General features: G+C 50.2%; 1 protein-coding gene across 1 annotated transcript in view; it reads right to left on the minus strand.

Moving 5' to 3' along the window:
• Slc6a4 (solute carrier family 6 member 4) overlaps positions 1-5,379 on the minus strand; it is a 32,557-nt gene extending 27,178 nt beyond the window's left edge. The window contains exon 1 of the mRNA XM_051179957.1: positions 5,170-5,379. The gene's annotated coding sequence lies outside the window, so the exon portion shown is untranslated. The remainder of the gene's footprint in view (positions 1-5,169) is intronic.
• Between the last annotated feature and the right edge of the window lie 7,119 nt (positions 5,380-12,498).

The following is a 12,498-nucleotide window of genomic DNA, read 5'->3' on the forward strand; positions in this document are numbered from 1 at the left end:
CCTCAGGTCTGCACTCCAGAACCTGCTCACTGGAGCCTTATCCGGCTCTCCAGCTGGAGGGACTGCAGCTCCTTGCTGTGCTGACCTGAAGCCCACTGGAGCCCAGAAGAGATGAGAGTTTCTTCCCCCAAGGTAACTCACACAGGCCCAGGGTCCCGCCCTAAGGGCCCTGTCCCTCCCACCCCTCCCCCATAGGGTAGACCCACTGTGCACCCCTAGGTGGAGGAGGGAACATCTCAGCAACAATTCCAAGATTCCAACAGAGTTGGGCTTAAAGAGGAGCCTGGAGGCTCTGGCTTTTTGAGCCAGGCATAGGCAAGGTAAAGCCTCCACTGCAGAACGCCCTCTTGCCACTTAACTTAAATTTCAAACTGGCCCTGGTGGCTCACATCTGTAATCTCAGCACCTTGGTGGCTGAAGCAGGAAGAGCCGACAGAGTGAAGGGCCAGGCTGGGCTAGCAGGAGACCTAGCTTTAAAGAACAAAAGGGGGATAAGATTCCCTCCACAACACACAGCTTTTAGCAGAACACTGTCCATACTGCATGTATGTGGACAAGGACAAAGGAAGACAAGTGAGGTGTGAAGGGCTGGAATGTCACTTTAAATCGGGTTTGCTTTCCAGTGCTGGAGATGGACCAGGGCCTTTGGTATGCCAGCCTAGCCCTCTGTCACCGACTCTCACCCTACCTAGAAATCAATAGAAAATAGGGATACCCATCGCAGCTTTGCTTTTCCTCCATAGGAGCATATTAAAGACACTGTCATGTGGCACAGACACGATAAAATGTACAAGCCAGGGGAGGGAGATAGGAGATGACAGCTGAGCAAGGAGCTAGGGAAATGCTCAGTGAGTCACACACATGGGATCCCCAGCACACACACATGAGCGGGGCAGGGTGGCAGTCTAACTCTAGCACTGCGTTGGTAATAGTGGGAGGTGAGCTCACACAAGCAAGTGCATCCCCACACATTCATGCACGCGGTGGAAAAAGAGGAAAGAAAGACAAAACTCAAGTGACACCGGTCCCACAGACAAGTAGTTTACAATCAAAGAGTAACCCCACCCACTAATGAGGATACCTTTGAGACAGGCAAGTGAATACCAGCTGAATTACGGTATTGTGCCTAATACTCCTATAGCACGACAGAGAAACGTGCTCATGGAGGGCAACTTCAGGAAATCACACTGAAATATTTAGGGGTAAATGTTCAGCCAAAAGCATTATATCTGAATATATAACTTGCATAATCACGTTAATGATATTATGACCAATGTCACATTCTACATACTTGGCAAACATAGATGCTTTTCCTTTTTTTTTTTTTTTTTTTTTTTTTTTTGGTCTTTTTGTTTGAAAAAGAGTCTCACTATGGAACCCAGGTTAGCTTCAAACTCCTAATCCTCTAGACTCTGTTTCCCCATGTTTGGGATCCGAGTCACCAAATCCAGCCTCAGTTGAAATCAGCAAGAAGATCAGGCTGGTGCTCCCAGGGCTGGGGACAGGGAATGCTCAGAATTGCTAACCCCACCTGGGATCTTCCCTACTTTTCCTCCATCCAGCTCTGTTCCTTCAAAACAAGGCAATGGCAACTATAATCAATGAAACACTTAGCCAGGGGACAAGTTCTAGGCCTGGCGGGGTCCTGAGAACCATGACAAAAGACAGCTTCTCATCTAGGGTTTTCTGGATGCTCTACTCCCTCATTTTGGGGCCCTTCCTTGGGGGTGGGGGTATTTAGTTGAAGAACTCAGTTTACTCCTATTTTATTCACACGTCAGAAACAAAGGGAATAAACTGTTTGGGCTTTCCCCGCTTGAGCATGTCCCAGAAGACCATACAAACACGGAATGACCATACAAACATGGAATGACAATAGCCCGGGACTCCACACTCCTGCCACCTTTCACCTGGCCTGGGCTCTAGAGTCTCTCAGAGCACCCAGCTGTTTCCTGAGCTTGCCTAGAAGAAGCACCTTCGGGTCATCACCTGACCTATGCAGCCCCTCTCACCTCTTTCTCCCTACTGCAAACACTGTCAGGAAGAGCTGGGCCTTGGGACCCCAGACCTCCTTCACTTGTCAGGGCCTGGGAAACAGACACCTCCAAAAATCCATGTGGCAAGGGTGCTTCTCGGGCTTTGCACATTCATGGAATTCATCCACTTGTGGAGTTTAACTTATGACTTCTTACCTAATAAGTCCCCGAGTCCAGCAGGGTTGGGTGGGAGCTTGCTAGCTGCTGCCAGCATCTAGGGGAAGCCAAAGCAGAGGGGGGAATGACAAAGGCATTCGGAAGCCTCACACCCACCTCAGCTCTACTGATTTTGGTCGTCCTGTTAGACACAGACTGGGGGGAAAAAAACAAAAACACTTGCTGGTTTGTATTGTTAATGTTCAGTAAACAAGTATCCAACTTCTCAGTTACCACCTAGAGGAAAACACACACACACACACACACACACACACACACACACACACACACACACACACCTGAGGTGTTACTCACAGATTGGCACTTTTTTTTAATGTGGACCAACGTCACTGCCAAGAGTTCATCCTGGAAATAAAGTGGCTGTGTCGGCCCATGGTGGGTCCAATGCCCACTCTAGCAAAATACTGCTCCTCTCTGCTCTGGGACAATCAGGCATGCCAGGTTTCATTTTAAAGACTAACTTGATCTATTTTTCCACCTGGGTTTCTCCTGGGACGATGTATTTTCTTTAGGATGCTGCTTAGTCTGAGAAGGAAGCAGTTTCCTTGAAGTGACCCCCCATACACACACAAGCTGCAGCTGTACACTTCAAGTAGGAATAAGCAGGTGTCTCATCAAATGTGGGTCTCCTACCTATGCCTGCGGCCGGACACTGAAAACCTTGAAGGGAGGGGCCCAACCTGAAGACCAGCAGAGGAGTCAGCCTGGAGGTCAGCTAGCATGGGTTCAGGAACTCCATCCACTAGCTGGGTGTGGTTTAGGCACTGAACCTAACTTACAAGTATCTGAGCATCCAAAGGCTCTGCCCTTGCTGAAGCACAAGGAGATCCCCAGAAGGCCTCCATCTCACAGCCCTGGTAGGGTCTCAGCCCTTAGGGATTTTGCATCATGATTACAGTTTGCTCTTTCTTCAAAAAGGAAGGTTAGGAACTCCGCCTCAGACATCACAGTTCCCAGGTCCCCCACTCCCCTTCCTCAACAGCCTGGTTCATGAGCCCCAAAGGACTGTCAATGTTACTGAAAACTGAAGCCCTATTTGTGTCCTCCACATGAAATGACTGCGTAATTTCCCATCTGGCCATTGGCATCTGAAGTTAAGAGTTAAGTCATGACCACATCCTGCTAATGCAGTAATCCAAAGTAAAATTCAGGCAGCCTGGGGACCCAAATGATGTGACAAGGAAGGGCCTGCCACAAACCGGCTTCACTTCCAGAATCACCAGTTTCTCTTGGGCAGGGCACCCAGGCTATTTGCAAGCCTGCCATGGACAGTGCCCAACCCAGCTACCTGACCCCTGCTATTCACTCAGCACCCTCATTCCACAGTCACCACCCACCCATCAGGGGAATTCTTCCATGTGCAATGCCCCCTGTTCTGTCCCCTGAAAGTTTCATCAAAACGCTCGTAAGATTCTAAAACTCCCCCCAAGAGGAATTTTTGAGATCTTGGATTCCATTAAGGTGTCAGCATAGTCCATCTCCCCTTCCTCACCCTGGAGATACATATATAATGGAAACTAAAACAGGCTTGAAGGCACAGGCTGGGAGTTTGCACTCTGAAATGACCTTCGAGGGCCACCAGAGTGTAATGGATCCCAAGTCCGTGGAGGAGTTTCAATCTCCTCTTGTTCAGGGATAGTAAGGAAAGTTCCACACCCAACTGAACAAGCCACTTGGGGGTTAGGGCTCTGTTTTGTTTTTGAGGCAAGTCTCATGTAACCAAGGCTAGCCTTGAATCAGCTAAGCAGGGGAAGATGACCTTGCACCAGGCAGAGCCAGTCATTATTCTGTCTACTTTACCATGCAAAGTCCCCACAGAGCTGCACCTAGAGCATTTCAGGGTTTAACTGCCAGCCTAGATATGTAAACCCCTTCCTTTCCATGATGCTTAGTGGTAGGATGCCTGTTCAGGGCACAAAAGACACCAGGGCCAAGCCTCACAGCTGCCCCAAATAATGAAGTTAAGATGGCCTGAACTGCAGAACCCTCCCATTAGCCCTGGCTGGAGCAGTCAGTGACTCTCACCTGGGGGCCAGGCTGGGAGAGGAAGAAGCACCTTCAGGTGTCAGCAGTACCGCACAAAAGGGACGGGCCATAGTCTGAGCTCTTCCCCCTCCCCTCCATTCCTGCCTTCCAGCCACTGATGCTACCCAGCTCCCTACATTTAAACAAACCCCAGTGTTATCTTCTTAGACATTTTTCCTATGTAACTGAAAACACATTAAATATTTGATCTCCCCTTACTACGATAAGAGCTAGCAGGTCCATAAATAATCCATTGACCTGGTTCATTTTTCTGGACAAAATTGATCATAAAAATACACACAGGCGTATTGTGTTGTCTGACTCTTAGAAATTCTACCCTTCAATATTTTGAGCACTCTGAACTGAAAAAAAGAATAATTCAATACACTCCCCTCCCCTGTGTAAAAAAGAAAATCTCCTTCGTGGCCACCAGCTTTTTAGAAACAATTTGAATGTACATCCCAGCCCCCACTAACTGCTGGTTACACACTTCGGTGTGCGACACAGCCCACTGGCGTTCCCATAAATTCTGAATGGCCTGTGAGCTGTCTGAGTTGGCACGCGCTCACCAGCAAGGCCATCCGAGCGCAAAGAGGCTTGGACCTCTAAGTGTCAAAGGTTTTTCTGGTTATTTGTATCTGCCAGCGTCTTTGCATAAAGCCACCAGCCTTTGTCCCAAAAGTAAAGCCCAAGCACGAACCACCACTAGAAACTACAGCAACTTTTGCCGAAGAGCGAGGCTGGGCGAGGCCAGTGCTGGGGGGGTCCCCCCAGGTCTCCATCGGGTCCCTCCCAAGGACATTGTGCCGGGAAGACAAAGGCGCCCTAAGCCCAGAGAGTCAAGCGCAGGACCGAGAGCTTCTGAAAAGGAGCGTAGGTTAGAGACAAAAAAAGGAAAAAAATTAAAAATTAAAAATGGAAAGCAACCCACCTGCGGGAGGCGCGGCGGCGGGTCCCGGGCGGAGGCGGCGCGACCCTCGCGCCCTCGAGGCACCGGCGCGGCCGCTGGAGTGGCGCCGCCCGCCGCGCTATTTGTACTCGCGGCCCCTCACATGGTCTGATCTCTAGATAGCCGCCGCCAAAGAGCTCCGCAAGAATTTTTGCGTCACTTTGAGACCGAAGAACTTTGTGTTTTCAGCGGGGCCGCAGCTCAGCTCTAGCTGGAGGCGGGGGAGGGGCGGGGGTCCGTGCGTCCTGGCCGGTGGGAGGACAGAACCCCCATCTCATTCACACTCACATACTCATCCACACTCATACACTTGTCCAGACTCGCGCACACACGCGGAACAGGGCCAGGCAAAGCAAATATGATTCTTCTGCTCTTGGACTTGGGGCGGGAGGATGCTCCACTAACCGAAGTTAATTTCTTCCTTTACCAAATCTGCCCCAAATTGTGTTTAGATCCTGTTCCGTGTCATTTCCAAAGAGCGCTTGTTCTTGACCACAATCGGGCACCACACAGATCCAGACCGTCCTTCCAAGGACTTGGAGGACCCCTGACATTGTTCTGGGTTCTCTAGATGGGACGTGAGCTCAGCCGGGAACCTCCCCATGCTGGGAGCCGCAGCTGTCTCCAATAAGTACTCGGGAGGAACCGAGGGTGCTGCGGTCTTGCTACCTAGCCACAGATGAAAACAATTTTGCAGAGAAAATCGGTGCTAGTCAGCGGACTCGCCTGTGCCCGTGGGGCTGGGCACCCGACAAACGACCAGACTTTGAAGGTGCTCAGCGTTTCAACGGGAGCACATTGTTTTCTAGTGTGTATGGATTGTTTTGTTCACACACACAGTCTTGAGCATGAATTTAATGTTGCTACATTTTTTTTCCTTTTTTTTTTTTTTTTTTTTAAAGCAGGTGCAGTACTTGTTTTGGACTGTACCTGAGGCAGAGAGGCCAGGACCTGGGGTGTCCAGCCCTATCTATCTCTCCTCATTTAGCCAGGAAACAGAGGGAGCAACATCACAGCTGGGAAGGAGTCTGTGGCTGCGAGAAAGCTTCGGCCCCTTTGTTCCAGAGGGACTTGAATCTAGACCTCAGAACCCCCAGCTGGATTGAGGAAGACTTGGATGGCTCTCTGTCCGCAGGTGTGGGCGGCTCCCGGCCGCAGGGATCATCAACACGAGCCTTTGGTGCCACCTAGGCGCCAGGGTGGGGGACTGCAAGGAGAGGCCGGAGCCTTTCCGAGCTCTGGTCGTTTTGAGGAGGGTTTCAGGCAGGTAGAGGAGCAGGGGTGACTTCAGCAGCAGTTAAGGTCCTTGTGTCCACTCTGGCTGTCCACATGTAGATTCGCTCTCACGAGCTCATTTCTTGCCTTCCTAGGTCCTGCCTCCTCCTGCCCGGTGGCTTCCCACTTCTTGGTACTGCCGCCTTGTGTGTGCTGGGTGTTGGCGACATTCCTCCGAAATGGGGGAGACGGGACTGCAAACCCTCTACTGTTGGGGGTTGGGCCAGGCCCTTAGCCACGGAATCCTAGGTCTTATCGCAGAGAATGATAGCAATGTTGGTCCAGTCAGGTTGTGGGGAAGGAGAAGCTCTCTCCTCCGGTGCTCAGTGCTTCTTCATTCAGCTGGGACCAATCCCAGGTGGTCTCACTTCTGACTCCTGGCTGAGGGCTGTAAGAAAGGCAACTCTGCTGTGCACATGGTGCCCTCACTCTCTACAGCTCCCCTGGCCAGTGGGCATTCATATCCTCTCTCCAAGTGTTTTCTTTCCTCTCACCCGGAGGCCAACCTGCAGGAGCAACTGTCTAGCAGGCCTCTCAGCAGGCCCCTCTCCCTGCAGAGCCCTGTTTGGCTATGCCCTCCTGCCTTCCCACACATCCTGCCTTCCTCCCCCAACAACAGCCCTGTTTCTGACATGTGGTGGGGATACATGGAGGAAATGCAAGCCAGGAGCCCACAAAGGCATTGCACTGAGCTGGTACTCGGGGAGAACTGTAGGAAGGACCGAGGGGCTGAGGAGACCGATGCAGGGGAGGAACGCCAGGCATTCCTCTTTGCTCACTTGCTTTATCCCAAAGACATGCTGCTCAGCTGCTAGGTGCAGCCATCTTCCACAGCAACCGACGCCACCACCATCATCACCACTATAACCTAGAAGACTAGCTGGAATTCCAAAGCCCAACAATGACCCACTGAGGATATGGCCAGGACAAAGCCATATGATTGCCAGCCGTTCCCTCAGGAGGCTCCCAGTGCCATGTCTCTCTGTCTGTCTGTGTTGTTTACACAGTGTCAGAAGACAGAAGCCCTCTCTTCCTCCCAGGCTTCTTCTTCTCCCTTCCTTGTGTGTTTCTTCTCTGGCCCAGGAAACGGCAAGCAGCACCACCTGTCAGGGAATCTCCTGCTTCAGAGTCCTCCTCATGGTGGCCTGGGATCTCCACAGTAGCTACCTGAGGCTGACGCAGCTGATAATATGGAGCCAGATGAAGGCATGCCAGGGAAGGCTGCCCATGTTAGGGTGTAGGGAGGGCCAGGCACAGCTCTGACAATGTAAATAGACTTTGTCTTGGTCACTTTTTTTCTGAGACTCAAGCCTCTGAGGAATACAACCTCCTCCAAATACCATACCACCCTGCCTGCCACCTCTTGCCTGTGCCTCACCGGCTGCCCTCCCTCCCACTTGAGTGTCCGTTATTTTAATTCCTCTCAGGGCTTCCTTATGGAAGCGGCCCTACCTCACAGGAACAATGGTAATAAAGCTGGATTGTGCTCTCCCACCACTAACTAACCCCGTATCAGGAGCAACTTTGAAATCACAAAACGAAGTACTTATCACACCGATTGACACTTGCTACTCAGGTTTTTTAAGATGGGGAAGGGTGGATGCAGCTAAGGTGGAAGGTGGGGGGTTATACACAAGGATGGGGGGGTTGAAACATCTCCCTCTGTAGTCCAGGCTGACCTTAACTTTTAAGTTTCTTGCCAGGCTGAGGCAGCCTCCCTCATGCTGGACTTAGACACGAACTGCCTGGCTTTGAACCAGGTTTTTTTTTGTGTGTATGGGGGGCGGGTGGTGGCAATGGAGGCCAGAGGTTGATGTTGGTCTTTCCCAATTGCTCTCCACAGGTTTTAGAGAGAGCATCTCTCTCCTATTTGACTAACTGGTGTTCCAGGGACCCCGTCCTCCCAGCATTGGAGTTACAAGCATGTTTGTTTTCACCCGACTTTATTTATTTTTAATATAGATTCTGGGAATTCAACTCTTGGTCCCCTTGCTTGTGTAGCAACCAATTTGCTGACTGAGCCATCCCTCCATTTCCTGAGCCAAGGTTTTTCTGTTTTTATACCCATCCTGCTAGATCCCCTCCCCTATTTGTAAGCACCCCTAGTTAGGGTCACATTCTGGTAGCAGCTGGTTTCCTACTCCACCTTGGTAGAAAAGCCAGAAGCACCGTGTTCCAGGAGGGCCCTGTGCCTGTGTGTACAGATGTGTACAGCACTGTCTCTAGAAGCCCCAGCCCCCCACCAAGCTTGGAGCCCCTTCTGCAGAGCATTGTCTGCAGGCTGCAGATGCCTAGGAGACAGGAATGTCAGGAGCCGTGGGGCAGCTACTTGGGAGTCTGATGCGGTAATCAAAACCAGCCTTTAGGGCTGGAGGGGAAACCATGGCAGATTAATAGTCATCCTGGGGTCAGGGCTGGGGTGGTGATGCCTTTAGACCCAGCCTAGAGTCTGGGGTTAGGAGCTGCACAGAGACACCATGTGTTCTATAAAGAAGAAAGAGGAGAGAAAAGGGGGAAGAAATCCCATACAGTGGTTAAAACTTGACATAGGAGTACCCCGAGATTTACTGGTGTGTGTGGGGGTGAAGGCAAACGATAGGGGCAATGTGCACTCACTCATAACTAAATAGAAGAATCAAGACACAGTTGAGGCTTTGGTAAGAGAGAATGCTGGAGGTGAAAAGAGCTCACTCTTCATGGTACATATAAACAAATTTATGTCTGTGTGTTGGGGGGATAACTATACATCATCACATGTGGCAGGTGCCTATCACAGAGGCCAGCAGAGTGATCAGATTCCCAGGAGTTGGAGTTGCAGGTAGTTATGAGCTGCCTGATGTGGATGCTGGAAACCCACACATCTATAAGGGCCTCAAGTGCTCTTAAACCAATCTCTTTTCATACTATTAAGAATTTGCAGTAGGGGCTGGAGAGATGGTTCAGTGGTTAAAAGCACTTCCTATTTCAGAGGACTGGGGGGGGGGGTCCCCAGCATCCATCTATAACTACAGCCATCTATAACTACAGTTCTAAGGGATCCAATATCCTTCTGGCCTCTGCAGGCACCAGACACATTATAGTGCATATACATACATCCAGGCAAACACTCATACATGAAAATAAATTTTAAAAATTGCAGTAATGCTTTTATATTTTTTCCAGAAAAACAAGTTTTGCACCTGCTAAGCCAGCTTTCTACCAGCGTACAATGACCCCACCCTCAAAGCAGCCTTCTTTAGTTTAAATAATAAATAGTAAGAAAAATGGGGAGGAGAGAAAGGCATTCTAAGGGCCCAGACTTCTTACAAATCGAGCAAGCCCTGGAAAACTGTCCTCTTGCCACTACATAGACAATGGCCTTCTACATGGGCCAGTGACGCCTCACCTGCAGTGTGCCTGAGTGTGCTTGAATGCTTGCGTGAGAGCATGTATGTGTGTGGCTCTGTGAGCCTAGAGGGAAAAGCCAGAGCCCTGCTCAGCAGCTCAGGGCTGCATAAATGAGCAAGAGCCATTCCCCTGTCTCCCTCCCCTCTCCCGTCTGAGCTCTTTTGGACTCTTCTCCCTCCCCACCCCCAACCCCACTTCATGATAACCAGGGCTTGTGCATTTGGGGGGTTCCCCACAGCCCCTTCTTGGTAAGCTGGTTACCATCCTCCTGGAGGTCTGTGGTCTCTGTGGTCAGAAGTGGCCATGCTTTTGCGGCTGCAGCTTCAGGCTGTCACAGCCCCCTGGTGCTGCATGGAAGCCTCACACATAGTCACCTTCCTTTTCAACAGCCTTGGGAGAAAGGGTTTTAGTAAAATCTGCTGTTTGTCAAGTATCTTCTAAATATATGCATGTACAAAGTTCTGTCCTCTTCCTGTCGTATAGGTTAAATGCTGGGTTATTAAAAGTGAATTAGTGTTGCTCATGTTCAAGCAGAGCTTTCATACTCAATGAATTTTAAGATAACTTTTTAATATAAGAAATATGGAAACAGCAGCTTCTACAGCCTCCAAGCTGAGTCACCAGGCCAGCTTGACTGTTTTACCTTCCCTCTGCTCTTCCTTTGGACATGAGCTAACTAGAAATAGGGATGGTTCAAACCAGAAGGCTGAGCTGGCCTTTGCTCATTGCTCTGCCTACCACTTGTATGGTTCCAGGCACTTTAAGAATGTTTATGGCTGGGTGTTGGTGGCACCTGCCTTTAATTCCAGCACTCAGGAGGCAGAGGCAGGTGGATCTCTGTGAGTCTGAGGCCAGCCTGATCTACAAAGCTACACAGAGAAACTCTTGACTCGAAAACAAACAAACAAACATGAATAACTATGTATGTAGTCACAGGGGCTCTTCTCCCATTCACCTTGTCCCCATCCAGCTGCTTATAAGGAAGCAGGCTTCAGATCTCTGTATAAAGTTGTAACTGATTACTGGGGTACATTCAATCAGTTGGCCTCTGATAATTATTTGGAGAATACACTGGGGGGGGGGGGACAATTCCTGCCCTTGGGAAGCTGGCAGGGAGTACTTACGTTGGGGAAAACAGACAATATATATATTGGACAAAGTGACAGAGTCCAGAGGAAGTGTGTGTGTGTGTGTGTGTGTGTGTGTGTGTGCACAGGTGGGGTGTGGGGTGGGGGAGTGGGGGTCGGGGTTGTTCCTTAGATGAGGTGCCCTGTTGGCCTTTGACATTATCTATGATCTGAATACTGAGAAGCCAGCCAAACAAAGATGGGAAGGAACAGCTTCTAGAAGAGGGAACCGTGGGGAGACAGAACTGAAGATGGGGTGTTCCAGAGATAAACTGGAGCCAGGTGAGTAAGAACATTGGGTTTGGAGAGGTGATCTGGGTGTGACTTTGTGTCCTTGTCACTGAAAATGTCTACACAGTTCTGTAGGTATGTTTAAGTCAGGTGAACCAAGAGGGGCCCCTCTAGGTGAGGTCAGGGATGATACAGATTTCTGCATGCGATACTGCAAATGGAACCCAGAGCCTCACACATGCTCAGGAAGCACTCTACCCACAAGTCACACCCCAGCCCAAGGAAGTCACTACAGTCGTGCCTTGGCTGTCCTAGCCTTCAGCAGCTGGTCTCAAAAAAGCAACTGTCATAGGGCAGCTGGAAAGAAGGACCAGAGTCCAGCCTGCCCACTTCCCGCTGTGCTTCTGCATAGGGACCCCTCCAGGGGTAAGCAAGAGCATAAGCTAAGAAGGGCAACTGCACCCTCCCTCAGGCTGGTTTGAGTTCTTCAATGCATGAGTTCTCCAAACCCCAGAAAGTAAGAGGCAGCTCCACGAAAAGCATGGAAGTTATGAACATGCTGTCCTCACTAGGAGAGGGTTCATCTGGAATCACTTTAAAAGCAAAAATCAACAAATGACTAACTGCAATGAGGCACTCCCTTCCCACAGGAGGCACTTGAGAATGCCTACCGGGTACCCACAACCACATGGGAAGGCAAGTCCCATTATCAGGTCCTGGTTTCTGACAGTCAGCATGACTCTCAAGAGGATTCAGCACGGGGGCCTTCCAGAGTCACCAACTTTGCCTTCCGGTGATCCATCAGGGAAGGCGAGCTCTCACCATCCCTTCTGGGCGCCCAGAAGACACAATTCCCACTCTTTTTGTCTACTTACTGGATCTGTTTTTTTGTTTGTTTGTTTTGACACTGCCTCACTATGCAGCCCTGGGTGGCCTGGAACTATATAAACCAGGCTAGCCTTCAACTTAAGAGATCCACAACTAGCTGCTGGGTCAAGCTCCTGGAATACAAAGTGAGGGAGGAGTGATAATATGAACAAAGGAGTCAAGACCATGATGGGGAAACCCACAGAATCAGCTGACCTGAGCTAGTGAGAGATCACTGACTCAGGTCTGACAAATGGGGAACCTGCATATGACTGAACTAGACTCCTTAATACAGGTGTGGGTCCAAGATCTAACATTAATGCACAAACTGACTTAGTGGAGCCCATTCCATATGGAGAGATACCTTGCTCAGCCCAGACACGGGGTGGGGGTGAGGGTTGAGAGATGTCTTGGTCCTGCCTCA

Source organism: Phodopus roborovskii, unplaced genomic scaffold (assembly GCF_943737965.1).
Source record: "Phodopus roborovskii unplaced genomic scaffold, PHOROB, whole genome shotgun sequence".
NCBI lineage: Eukaryota > Metazoa > Chordata > Mammalia > Rodentia > Cricetidae > Phodopus > Phodopus roborovskii.